Source organism: Rhinolophus hipposideros, assembly GCF_964194185.1.
Source record: "Rhinolophus hipposideros genome assembly, chromosome: 5".
Lineage (NCBI taxonomy): Eukaryota > Metazoa > Chordata > Mammalia > Chiroptera > Rhinolophidae > Rhinolophus > Rhinolophus hipposideros.
In genome coordinates this window covers 24,283,182-24,298,433 of record NC_138051.1, presented here as the reverse complement: position 1 = coordinate 24,298,433, position 15,252 = coordinate 24,283,182, and positions in this window count along the sequence as shown.

The following is a 15,252-nucleotide window of genomic DNA, read 5'->3' as shown; positions in this document are numbered from 1 at the left end:
CTGATAAGCATATCATATTCTGCTACTTAATATGTTGAAGGAAGTAAAAAGTCCAACTCAGGGCAATGACTTAATTGGACTGATACAAATATCACTGATGGAGGCAGGTATCAGAAATCTTCCTAAGATGGCAAAGATATGTCTGTATCTAAAAGGAAAATTACTCACATTTAATTAGACGACTGGCACAGAAACTTTTCCAAACACAGAAAAGAAACCAAGCATCCACCCACTTTGGAACTGGCTAAGATTCTGGGTGCCTCCGCAATTCACCTCTGGCTCAAGCATTATTACTCCACTAGGCATCAGGATTCAATTATAAGATCTAAGACAAATACTCTACTGGAATCCTAGGATATAGGGATTGTCAACATTTTAGAACATGTCATTTTCACATGTGTTAGTCATCTCTACTTTCTTTTAATCTTCTCTAAATTGCCTATAACTATTCTTTGCCCACTTTCTAAAGAGATTTGTTTTTTTTTAATTGCTTGTTGAAGTGTTAGATCTCTTTACATTCTGAGAATGTTGATGCCTGACATATAGTTGCAAATAATTTCCTCCGTTTTCAGCCTTTTAATAATGCTTATTATGTTTTTGTTCATTGTACATTTTATGAATTCCCATTTTTTATATATCCACAGCTATTAATCACTTACTTTATATATCATTTCTGCCTTTGGTGTCTTATATAAATGTTTTCATACCACTGAGCTTATATAAATATTCATCTATTTTTTTCAAGAGAGATAAATATTAATCTTAATTTTTCTCAGAATGTTTCTCAACTTAGTTATGTACATTTAACCTTTAAGTCTACTTGAAATTGTTTTTGAATGAAATGAGATAAGGTTTTAATTTATTTTTTAAGGGTAAATAATTAGTAATCAGACAATTTCTCATCCCTAATTTACAATGTAACCATTATAATATGATCAGTGTTTTTCAGTGTTGTCTGAAATGTTGTTTTATTTTAATGTCTCATGCATGTATTAGAATTTTTTTGAGAAACTGATGTTTTAGAAAAGAATTTTAATATTTGATAAGGAATATTAGAGTTTTTTATCTGCTGTTTTTTAACTGCTTTATTGAAGTATATTTGATATATATTAAACTGTACATGCGAGGTATGATCAAAACATATGGTGAATGTTTCAGTTTTCAAAAAATTTATTACAATAAAAGACACATTGCCATTAATCCCCCTCAAAATACTCCCTCTCACTTCAAACACACTTCTCTCATCATTCTTGTCACTTTCTGAAGCCATTCTGGAAGTCCTTTTTCGTGAGTGTCTTTAGTTGCTCTGTTATGGCTGCCTCAGTGTTCTGAATTATTTTGACTTCGGGAAAGAGCCAGAATCACACGGTGCCATGATGGAGGATGATTTACGGCACAGTTTAAAACACACTTTCTCTCAACCATAGCTCACACCCAAATGACTGCACGGAAGAAGCTGAAACTTGTCACACACTGTTACTAAGGTTGGACGCACAGCTTCCGGTATTGAAGATCCCTGCCTTTCTGTTGGATGGCACTTGGCAGCAGCATTCACCATAGGGTATTTTTTTTTTATCACACCTCGCATTTAAAGTGAACAGTTTGTTAAGTTTGAAATATATAAACATCCATTAAATTATCACCACAATGACAATAATTAGCATGTCCCTCATCCCCAAGTTTCCTCATGCCTCTTTGTAATCCTGTTATCTTCCCAGCTCAACTAGTCTCCACCCCATCTTTAGGCAAGCATTGGTCTGCATTCTCTTCTGTTACTAGAGATTTTTTTGCATTTTCTAGAATTTCACATAAAAGCAATCCTTCAGAATGTAATATTTGGAAGGTTCTCTGGTTTCTTTAACTTACTATAACCATTTTTAGACTCATATATATTGCTGCATGTATTAATAGTTTATTATTATTTGCTGCATAGCATTCTGTTGTATTTCTATATCACAATTTGTATATCTATTCATCCTGTTGATGGATTTTTCAATTGTCTCTAGTTTTGGGCTATTCGAAATAAAGCTGCTTTGAAATCTGTGTACAAGTGTTTGTATAGATGTATGCTTTAATTTTCTCAGTTAAATACCTAGGAGAGAAAATGCCTGGATTCTATGGTTGGTATATGTCTAACTTTTTTAGAAACTGCTAAAATTACTTCCAAAGTAGTTTTGCCATTTTACATTCCTACCATCAGTGTATATCTTATTTGTAATGGGATCTACTTAAATCTTTTGCTCAATTATTTTCTTGAGTTGTTCAATTTTTTACTATTAATTTTTGAAAGTTCTTTATATGTTCTGGACATAAGTCCTTTATCAGATGTATTATTTGTGAATATTTTTGGCCAGTTTGTGATTTGTTCATATATTTTCTTAACATCATTTTTCACAGAGTGGACATTTTAGTTTTAATGAAATCTAAGAAATATTTGACTAATATTTGATTAAGATTATATTTTTTCATATGTTGTCTCCTAGAGTTTTATAATTTTACTTTTTACTTATAGTTCTATGATGTATATTGAGTTAATTTTTTATAGAAATTATGAATTATAGGTCAAGGTTTATTGTTTTGCCTGTGGGTGTCCAACCGTTCCACCAGCATTTGCTGAAACATACTTCATTGAATTGCCTTTACACCTTAGTGTGTGTGTGTGTGTATGTGTATATATATATATATATATACATATATATATATATATACACACATAATACATATACATATAGATTTATTTTTGCACAATTTGTTTCGTCTTATTGATAAATTTGTCTGTATGTGCCAGTACCACACTGCCTTGTTTACAGAAGCTGTATGATAAGCCTTTAAATCAGGTATTATCAGGTATTGTAAGTCCTTCAGTTTTATCCTTATTTTTCAAAACTGTTTTTAGCTATTCTAGGTCCTTTGCATTTTCACAAAAATTTTATTTTCAATTTGTCAATGTCTACCCCCCCACCCACCAAAAAAAAGCCTCCTGTGATTTTGCTTGGGATTGAGTTGAATTCATAGGTCAATTTATTTTATTTTATTTTATTTTTACATATCAGTTCATTTATTTGTAAAACTATTTTTATAAGTACATAAATTATAAATTCTTCTGTTATAATAAGAGTTTCAATATGACTGTAAGAGGGTTCTTAAAACATAACAGCAAGTCCCATCAGCTTACGCCCTTTTGGTGTACTCTTCTCAAGCCAGTAAAGCTTTGACATTCGGCAAGATTGTTGTATAACTGTCAATTTATATTTTAGAGGGAAAAAATGTGAACACCTCTATTCTTGAGGATAAAAGTTTTTAAAAATACGACAATAAATCTTGTTAATCTTTTTTAGGTAATTATTGAGCTTCTTATTTCACAGAACATAATCCATCATTTCTACTTCTTTAAAAATTTGATTCCTTGGATCATGAAGCTTAAGATACTGACACTCAAAAATTTATTACAAGTTTGTTACTATTTCATTTTCTTATTCTAAGAAACATCAAACTGACTACATTTGAGATTCCTGTCAAAAGTTTTCAAATTTAATTCATTTTTTTCATGATTCCAATTCCGTTTGGGATTCTAGGATACAAGCTGTGAGTGCTCACTACATATTTTTTATTGAAATATGAAGATTAGAGGAAAAAATCTAATAAATTTACTTAATTGCAACTATGATTTGGACCCAAATGTTAATGTTCACATCATAAAATTTTCTAAGATTCTTATAGATGTAGGAAGTTTAGCAATTTATGTTATTCTGCAAATATATTATAAATTTAATTTGATTTAACCACATTCCACAGGTTGGATCTGGGAGGGGGGATGTTTTTAAAATGTTGAGAGTTTAGTATTTATTTTTGTAATCCAACAACTTTATCCAAAAATGCAGAAAAGTTTTCTGGTTAGCAGGAGGACAACATTCCGATATTGATAAATCCATTGACTATAACAGCCCAGGAAGCATGCGGAAGGTACAGAAGAGATATCCCTCTTTGTGTAGCTACTTCGGCAATTCCAGCTGATGACTGTTCATCGACTCTCCGTTTATAACCACTACAAGTGGCTTTCTTTTTCAAGAGTCTCAAACAGCTTCCTGCACCTGCATGACTGATAACAAAATCTGCTTTCTCAAGGTCTTCTTTCAATGAATCCTTGTACCTGTAAACATCCAGAGTAAATGACAGTACTGAATGGTTCAGGTACCACTTTCCTCTACCTATTTGTAGGATGAGTCGGTTGTAACCAAGGCTCTTGATGATAGAGTCGTGAAAAACTGGCCCTGAAAGCAATCTGAGACCAGGCAAAGATTCTGAAAAAGGCGCAGAAAACTTGGATGGAGACCAGTTCACAGCAGGGTTCAGCCTTCCAGCAGGCCACAGTCCTGAGGAGGCACCATGCCACCCGAAGACAACAGTTGGCCATCCCGAGGTGGGACGCCTGAGCCATAGATCAATTTAAAGAGAAATAACATCTTAATAATATTGAGTCTTCTGATAGGTTAAAGAAAGAAAATAGGCCCATAACGGAGTTGCTTATGCTAACCCCACCACCCCATCACCAAACTGAGCATTACAGTTTTAGCTCTCCCAGAAATGCAATCTTAAACCAATCAATCAGGAATCATCTGATCAGCATTAGTGAGGCAATTTGCCTGATAGACCTGTACCATCCATTAAGGGAAATTGACCTTGCCACAGCCAATCTGTTCTTTTTGCTTAGTAAAACTTCCTGTTCCCACTCCCTTCTGCTTATAAGTGTTTCATTTATACTGTTCCTCAGAGTTCCTTTCTATCTGCCCAACTGGATTCTGCCCAATTCATGAATCATTTAATAAAGCCAGTAAGATATTTAAAATTTACTTAGTTGAATTTTTAAAAAATATATTACATATATCTTTTTTCATTTATTTAGGTCTTTTCCAACTTCTCAAGATTATTTTGCAGCGTTTGCTGTGTATACCTTCAATATTTTTCCTCCAATTTATACCAAGATATATGATATTTCTGTTGTTATAAACAGTAATTTTTATTTCTAGCTTTGAATGTTTGTTCCTAGAATGTAGAGATAAAATTGATTTTTCTGTCTTAATCTTGTATCTTGAAACCTTGCTAAAGTTATTTATTTTAGAACCTTTTTATGTAGATTCTGCAGGATTTCCTACATAGATGATCAAATATTCTTCAAGTAGAAATTTAGTTCTTGTTTTCAAATATGGATGGATGATTTTATTTTTTCATTTTTCTTACCTTATTATACTGGCTAGAACCTCCAGTTCAATGTTGCATAGAAGTGAATAGAACAATTATCCTACTCTTATTCCTAATTTTAGGTTTAAAACATTAAGTATTTCAGCATTGAGCATGATATTAGCTGTAAATTTTTTAAAAAGATGTTCTTGCTCAGATTGAGGAAAATCCATTCTATTCTAAATTTGCTGAAAGATATTACAGGAATAGATGTTGATTTTTTTCCTACATACTGTCTCTGCATCTATTGGAACGATCATATATTTTGTTTCAGTTTATTTTTTCAGTCTATTCCTATGATGAACTACATGATAATAATTATAATTTAGTTTGTTTCTATTTGCAGTTTTATCCATTTTTTATTTATTCATTTGATGCTCTCTTCTTAGGGACATACCCATTTGAATTCTCAAGTCTTTTTGAAGAATTTATTATTATTCCTGGCAATATTTTTTGCTCATAAATTTATTTTGATATTAATTTAGCCACTTCCATTTTCTTCTGATTAATATTAGAATTTAATATCTTCATTCTATTATCTTTAATTTTATTTCTGTATTTTTAATATATTAAGTCTATTATCAGTACATTGTTAGCTCTTTTTTTTGTCAGAACTAACAACCTCCTACATTTTGTTTTGCTCATTGTTTTTAATGTTTAAGTTTCATAGTATTCATTTTAAACAAATAACTATCTACTTTCAAGTAATATTTTTCACTTTATGTGTAAAGAACAATATACTCCCATTTCCCCTACCCATATTATGTGCTATTATTGTCACATATTTTATTTCTACTTCATATAAATGACACACATTTTTTTGCTTGAAGTATTCATTAATTTTAATTTGTAATTAATTTAAATTTTAAATAATTAGTCTTAACAGATTTCCATTTGGGAAAAACTATTTTATACGTATCCACATATTTACAATTTCTGGTATTCTTTATTTGTTTGTGTAGAAACAGAGCATAGAATTACCATATGACTCAACAATTTCATTCACACATGTATCCTCCTCCAAAACTGAAAACAAGTGTTCAAGCAAAAACTTGTACATGGATGTTCATAGCAGCATTATTTATAATAGCCAAATATTGAAAAAAATCTAAATGTTCATCAGCTAATAATGGATAAACAAAATGTTGTATATCCATAGAGTGCAATATTGTTCAGTCATAAAAAGGAGTAAAGTACTGATAGAGGCTATGACATAGATGAACTTTGAGAACATTATGCTAGTTGAAAAAAAAAAACAAAAAAATCCACTGTTATATGATTTAATTTATATGAAATATCCAGAGAAGGAAAATTCATAAACATAGAAAGCAATGGTTGCCACAGGTTGGAGAGGATGAGAGAATGAGGACTGACTGCGTAATGGCTATGAGTTTACTTTTGGGGTGATGAAATATTCTAGAAGCAGATAGTAATGATGGTTATACAACACATTAAATGTACTAATATTAAGGTATACACTTTTAAATGGTTAAAATAGTCGGTTTTATGTGCATTTTACCATGATACAAAAATAAGCTTGATATCCTAATTTGAAATGTATTATCATTTTCTCATTTTTTTCCTAATATATTTTAGAATAGAAATTTCAAAAACTATGTTATAGCACTTTTCTGCATTTATCCAACCATGTACCCATTAATTTTAGAGAATTTATAAGGATAAAGGATAACTGGGAGATTCCTTGACTGTCTGCCAAATTTTATAAATGAAGACAAAGCCCTAAGTACATTATAATACATACAGATAACAGAATAATTATAAGAATCCAGTACTCCTGACCCCCAGATTAATATGATCTTTGTTAGAAAATCCTGCTGCATACCAGCAAAAATATGCACATATAGATTATTCATGTTATGGCTACACCTTTGTCGATTGATTTTGTATTTCATTGGATATATTTATAAATTACGCTTGCTATAACTAAGTTAATAAATGAGAATGTTGAATAAAATAGAGGGGGGAGTGTTTGTAAAATTAAGTAGGAAAGATAAGATTAACAGACATACTGTAAATTTATGTTTTTCTAGAGGTGGGCTGAAATGTCATCTCTGAGCTTTCTGGAATGCAAATAAAAGACAGAAATGAGTAAAGATGCAAAGTATCTCTAAGATTAAAATATATGTGTGTATGTACATGTATATTAACATTTATAATATATTAACATTTATTTAATGAATGTTGCAGAACTATAAAGAATGCTTATTCATCTGCCAATCTCAAACTAAACTAAGCTAAATCAAGGATTCAAACAAAAAAAAAATTATTTGATCATAAATGTATTATTGGTGGCCTGTGTCTTAAGCAAGATTAATCTTTCATAAACATTAGCTACTGATGAAATGAGTGAAAGAGATTCATCTACACACTCCCCTTCACAACAAACAAGCACTTAATGTACTCTGAAAAAGCTTGAATCTTTCTCCTGAGCTTTATTCTTTCTTTATCATTTTATTCAAAGAAATGTCATGGAAAATGTTAGTTTTAAAAATGAATTCAAACCTTACAAATACCATCCGTTCATTTGCCATGTATTTGTCCCTGATGGTTCTCTCTACTAAAAACTGAAATTTACATTATGACCCTCTCCTTCTCCACTCTACATCATTTGTCCAAAGAAAAGTATGTACACAAATTTCAAGCTTACTGACTACATACACAGCAAAATAATATCTGGGAGTCACAGTAAATAATAAAATGACCTTTTTTCAGCAATAAAAATGTGCATCCAGTTCTGAACTTTGTAACCAAAGAGAGACGTAGAGATGGAAATTACAGTACAGGAAAATCAGTGAAAGGATAAAAATTGCACTCATGAAAAATAATAGTGACTAGTACTAGAATTTTTAGCTGAGTGAAGAAAAAGTGGAGGGGTCGCACAGTAATGTGGAATTTTAACTAAGTATTTTTAGGAGAACAGTAAAAATAGATTTTGCATGTCTACTAAGGACCAAACGATGGCCAGAGGCATAATTCATAATTTGTAGGAGAAATATACTCATAACAGCAATTGAAATTATGTGGGGATTGGGAATTTATTGCTTAAAAAAGAAATTAATTATTCTGAGGTGGATGTGCTTCAACCAATAGAAAGGAAGCTGAAATACAAAACAATTCAAATTCAAATTTTTTTCCTATGCAATTTGTTCCATGAACTTATATAATTTATTCATCTTTAAGAATCACACTGTTGCTTTTTCTCTTGGAAATTTTTTCCATTAAATTTTAAGAAGACAAAATCACCCACTCAGTACTAAAATAGTCATTCTATATATATTACGGAATGTACTTTTATTTAAGTATTAAATTAGTTTTCTATATAGAAAAGTGTCTAAGTTACTTGCAGGCAAATTTTTTTTAAATGTATGTAATATTCTATTACCAACTCACAATTTTCTCATCAAATGTCACAAGGAATTTTCAAACATCTTGTTAAATGTGTAATATACTGTCATTATTAAAATGCCTAATGATATTGCCTTAAAATAATATTCTAGAAAAGGTATATTTATAAAAATTCAATTTCAATTATATATATGTTTTTTTTTTTTACTAGAATGAATATGATATGGCCTCTCAAAGCCCATCAATTTGATAATTTTCTACTTTGGGTATTGACACTTATTTAAGATCATTCAAGCATAATTCTCGTGTTGCAAATATTCTTTGAAATGTTAAAAAGTTATTTTTAAAAAATTTAAGACTTTTAAAAACATTTTTAAAAAAACTTCAATGACACCTCAGTTAATCAGAATCCAACTAAATAAAACTTCAAATTTTATCTTAAAATTTTTCAAAGAAAAAAGAAAAATTGGTATAAAATACATTTAAAATCTAGCAATAAGGTGAGCCACATAAGGTTTAGTTCAGACTAAAATGAATCACATATACCTTGTCATGTATAGGACATTATAATGAGAACTGATGTTTAAACTGAGCGCCTAAAAACACTGTAATCTCTTTTAAATTATACAATTCTTTGATTATCTTCACCTTATTATACTTATTCAGGTTAAAAGTAGACTAAAAATATTTTGGAACATTTAAAACATGAGTTTCTGACTAGAAAGCCATCAACTCACCAGAAAATGAAATTGAAAAGAAAGAATATTATGCCCACTACAAATTCTGAATAACTAAGGATGTATTATATCAGAGTTTAGCTTAAAAATATCACAACTACAATTTATATTGCCATTGTAAGAATAAAGCCTTAAGTCCCAAATGTTCTTTCTTTCCCATTTATTCTTTTTCATTGTTTTCAAAATTTTAATTACCCCCATAAAAATCCAAAGAAGAAAGGCTACCGAATAGGTCTGTTAGGTCGCCAGAAGCATAATACAGTTGTTTAGACCACCAGCCAGCACCAGTGATACGGCTATGTAGGTCTAGAAAGACAAATATTTGGCAGGTCCATCTGCCTCTTGTCTCTGTTGACATCCTTGCCACAGTCCCTGTGCTAAACACAAAAGAACAAACAGCCATTCTTCTGCCTTACCTCTATTCTGGGTTTCTAATTTGTTGGTTGTAATCTATTTTGGAGTGAAAACCAGAAATCAAGCCTCTTCCAACTGTGTCTTAAATAATTAGATTCATAATGAAAGTTTTATGGTATTTTCAAAACTTATAAGAGCCAAATTCATGAGCTTTGCAATACAGTCTTCCTTGGCAGCTCAGACGTGTTGTTTCCTGATAATTTAACATGTCCAAGATTTTGAATAATGTTAGATTAATGACATCTGGAACAAGAAGCTATTACTCTATGTGCTGCTTGTTCATAGGCCAGTCAATTTCATAACATAGTTTCTGTGAATGTCTTCCTAATTGAAAGCAATACTCTCAAAATAGGCTATCTATTCTTAATTTCTTTACTAATAATATATCTAGATATACTAAATTTAAAAATTTGCTTGATTATATCTTTGAATGTGAAGAAAAGCATACATAAAGAACAACATAGCCATAAAATCTAAGTTAGAATAGAGGATGAAAAAAATCATATTATACCAGTGGATAAAAAAATGGTCCAATATTTGGATGATGTCACTTTTATTCAAATTCAAATTATCCATGTAAATGCTCTCAAAGTTGAAACCTATGCCACAAGGCAAAGATTGGACCAACCTTCAGCAGGCAACCGGCCAAACCCGCAGATGGACATAACAGATTCCAGCCCAGGAGGCACTTGCTCCGTGCCCAGTAGCCATGAGGTATATATTAAGGCCATTATTCCCTGATGGAAAATTCAAAACATCTGTCTATTTGGGGCTGCTGTTTCACCAGATGGGAGTTTGTAACAACTACTAAAATAACCACTACTTGAATGGCTTTCTAGATTATCAAAAAGAATCTTTTACGGTTGGATATTGAGATAAAGATGATGATTAGTCTTATTTAGGGTTTATTTAGGACTTTTTTTCGTAAAGATTTCTAAAGATAACATAGAATATAACTTAATATTTCTTTAGTGGCTTTCAATAATATAGTATTCCACTTTCATTAATACAATAACTGAACCCTTTTTGTTCTCAAAAACTATTATTATTGTAAACAAGCACATTAAAAACTTGACATTAATTAATAGTAGATAACTGAAGGCATATATACCCCCGAGAATGTTTTTCAAATATATCCACATTATCCATGGCATTAGGGCCCACCAGTTCACTAAACTCACCAAATTAATTAAGAGCTCCCCAATATAGCCACCCATCTTTGTCCAACTCCAAATTCTACTGTTATGATGACAGGAAGGATAAACAAGGTTGAAAGTCTATTAGGCCCTGCTGTGTGTAGGACCCAACGAAATCTCTAGCCCTTTGCCCCACTGATGGCAGGGTTCAATCTACTGTCTTTGCCTCATTATTATATTTAATATTTAGGGAAATAGAAAATAGCTCATCCTTTAAGAAATAGTTTCCTGGATTTAATTAATGCAGGTAAGTTCCATCTTAATGTTTCTGGGTTACACAATGTTATAAAATCCTGTCATGGCGATACACTCAGTGATTTTGACTCTTTACATTTTGTTTTGACCTTGAGAGATATGAGCCCACAGTAATTCTTTTCTTCCCATCAGCTGACGAATGATATATATATGCTTCAAATGTAGGAGCTGCCTGGAGTTGTTATCTGTGCCTTCCTCGCATTGCTTCAGTAATTTTGTTGCTATATTTCTTAGGTACAATAAAGCCCTTCATGGAAAATTTGCCTCTGGTCCTCATCACTAATGATCCGTTATTTCAGAGTTAGACACATCTTTTCCAGATTCCTCATCGCAATGGCTGGGTATCAATACAAAGATGGTCCCTAATGAGGAAAGTGAGGAAATGGCAAAAAGAAAATGTAGAACTTCCATTCCTCTTCCTTACAGCTACTACTGCATACCTCTGCTGCATACCCCTCACTCCCACACACAAAGCAACAGGGCATAAATATTCAGGACTGATGTAGAGCTCTATGTTTACACTGATAACTTTACAGCTATGAATCAAGAAATTTGCAAGAGCCTTCAACTCTGTTGCTAGCTAGATATTTCTAGACAATGGATAAAATATTTAAGGGATATTGAAGAATGTGATCAGTAAGAGAGTGTAAGCAGTATGTTACTGGATTTAGGTAAGACTTAACAATGCCTACTTTATGAAGTGAAGGAGCTAGAACCTCAGGGTAGATAACAGACCCTGGAGAGACCTCCTGAGATTACTTGAGAGGAATAAAGGTGAGATTCACATAAGAGCCAGGTAAGCTAGGACTGTGAAAACCCACTAATAATAGCAGACTTGATGCAAAATGGCAGCTATTTCAGGAACAGATGTTTCAGAGTCTGATGTGCAGTGTTGGTTAGCAAATGGTTGGCTTCTTCAAAATTTACACTCAGGAATTAGCTGGATGGCTTCAAGTTCTAGGTAGGAAATCTGGCAAGGCATGGATGACAGGTAACCTTAATCCAGGCCCAAATTATTTTGGGATTGAGGGAGGTATCTCAGGATAGAATCAGTAATAACTCCCTACTTACAGTTGAAAAGGACCGATTAGCTGATACAAAAATCTGAAATTAAACTCACTCCCTGGAGAAGTCAAGCTCTGATCAAACAAACTCAGTCATAATTCAAGATTATCTGCCTAGTAAGGCAAAACATAGTGTTCCAGGTATATTATAACAGATAAGTATCTGGCCTGAGAGAATCTCAAAAAGAACCTGAAGGGAGAGTCAGATATGAGGTGATGAAAATTTAAGAAAACATCTTATTTAGGTATTCAAATATGCATTAATATATGCATAAAATATTGATTCCACAAGTGACAGTGGTATAGTGACCTCTCCAGTGAACTGAAGAAGACAAGGCAGGGTTCTCAATTCTTAGCTCACTAGATTAACTTTTAATTGATGTAAAAACAAATAGAACAATACAGGACTCCAGAATTGTGATACAAAATGGACACTTGAGGACCAAGCAGATGATTATAGTGTAAAATTTAAAGCCAAATATCACATTACTAAACTTTTCAAAAACCTCTTGAGATTAATGGTTCTAAAAACTTGGTGGAGCTATTCTGAAAAGTGAAACAGGTCAACTGAATCAGATGGTATAAGAAGTATATTACAAAGGATGGAATTAAGGATCATTATCATTATTATTATGAACAAAATTATAATTACAGGTGCTTTTCATGGAGCTCTTCCTATCATTTGAGTTAAGAAGCCATCCTGAGTTTTTTCTATATTCAATGCATGATGCTAAAGTCCTGTGGGCACTGCAATGCTACATGAGTTTGTCATATATGTTGTAATTAGAAAAATCAATAAAATTTAGAAATAAAGGAAGATTATGTAGCAAAACACTTTGCATACTAAATTACATTTAAAAATCTTTCATGAACATATACACATAAGTAAAAGCAAGGTGTGACAATTCACTTTGTAAAAGTACTCCTATATATTGAAAACACAACACCGTGGTGTAGTTTATAAAACATCAATTTATACTCATTTTGTAAGAATATGTGAATTTCACCTGTCAGAATGGCCATCATCAATAAATCAAGAAACAACAAGTGTTGGCAAGGATATGGAGAAAAGGAAACCCTTGTGCACTGTTAGTGGGATTGCAAATTGGAACAGCTATTATAGAAAACAGTATGGATGATCCTCAAAAAAATAAAAATGAGCTATGTTATGACCCAGCAATCCCACTCCTGGGTGTTTATCCAAAGAAATCCAAAACTCTAATTCCAAAGATACACACACACACACACACACATACCTATGTATATAATCTAATATATATAAATACCTATGTTCACTGCAATGTTATTTACTACAGCCAATATATGGAAAATGCCCATCAATTAGATGATTGGATAAAGAAAATGTGGTACATATATACAGTGGACTATTACTCTGCCATAAAAAAAAGAATGAAATATTACCATTTGTGACAACATGGATGGACCTACAGCGTAGTGAAATAAGTCAGGCTAAGAAAGACAAATACCATATAATTTCACTTATATGTGGAATCTAAAGAACAAAATAAACAAACAAAACAAACAGACCCATAGATACAGAGAATAAACTATTGGTTACTACCATGTTTCCCTGAAAATAAGATCTACCCAGACAATCAGTTCTAATGCATCTTTTGGAGTAAAAATTAATATAAGACCCGGTCTTATTTTACTATAATATAAGACCAGGTATAATATAATATAATATAATATAATATAATATAATATAATATAATATAATATAATACCAGGTCTCATATTAATTTTTGCTCCAAAATACAAATTAGAGCTGATTGCCTGGCTAGGTCTTATTTTCGGGGAAACAGGGTAGATGAGAGGGTCATTGGGGGGCTGGGTGAGAAAGGTGAAGGAATGAAGTACAAATTGACAGTTATAGGAGAGTCACAGAAACGTAAAATACAGTATGAGGAATATAGTCAATAGTATTGTAAAAACTATATATAGTATCAGATGGGTAGTAGATTTTTTGGGGGGATCACTTTATAAATTAAATAAATGTCTAATGATTGCACTGTACATCTGAAACTAATATAAAATAATATTAAATGTCAATCATGATTTTTAAAATGTAGTCACAGGGATATGACTTGCAGCATGAGGAATATAGTCAATAATGTTGTAATAACAATACACAGTGTCGGGTGGGCAGTAGACTTGTTGGGGCTATCAATTTGTGAGTTATGTAAATGTCTGATCACTATGTTGTTCTGTATGCCTGAAACAAATTTAAAAAAAAAAACAAGAATATGTGAGTTGTGCAATATGAGTTGCTTTTGATTTTACACTTTGGTCACACAGAAACCCAGTCTTTAAAAACCTATACAAAATAAATTAAATTTCAAAGAAAATATCTGGGCTTGTATAATTTTCACAATTAAAGGGATTCCAACTGAGATACTGTTCTGTTACTATTGAACAGTTACTGCTTCTCCAAACATTGCCTGATCAACATATTCAGAATATTACTATTTTGAGTATTACTAGATCATTGCTGAGAATGGAGTGATTTTTCCCCAGTAGGATCAATATTATAAATTTCCTCACAAACAAATCTCTTTGATTACTTCTTTTTCCCTAGGTGGTAGAGAATAACCCACTGGATATTCTTACACCAGCTCTCCATCACACCCCCGGGGTTATTTGTCTCTAGAGTCTCAGTCTTGGATTCCAACACTGAACAGCCTTTGCATGGGATAGATTCATGAAAAACAAAAAACACGCCAGAAAACTCATGTTTCTGATAGTAGAGAAACAATACTATGTATATGTAAACATGTGCATATGCATGCAATAAGGTGTAAACTTACATATGTGGCATTCCACGTTTCCAGAATGTGTAAATTTCACTTAGTAGTGATTACATATCCACAGTATAGGAGTATATCTTTGTGCAAATTCAGTGTAGTTATTTTTTTAATAAGCAGGTTTAATGTTTGCCCCATCATTGGTGATAAGCCTCCT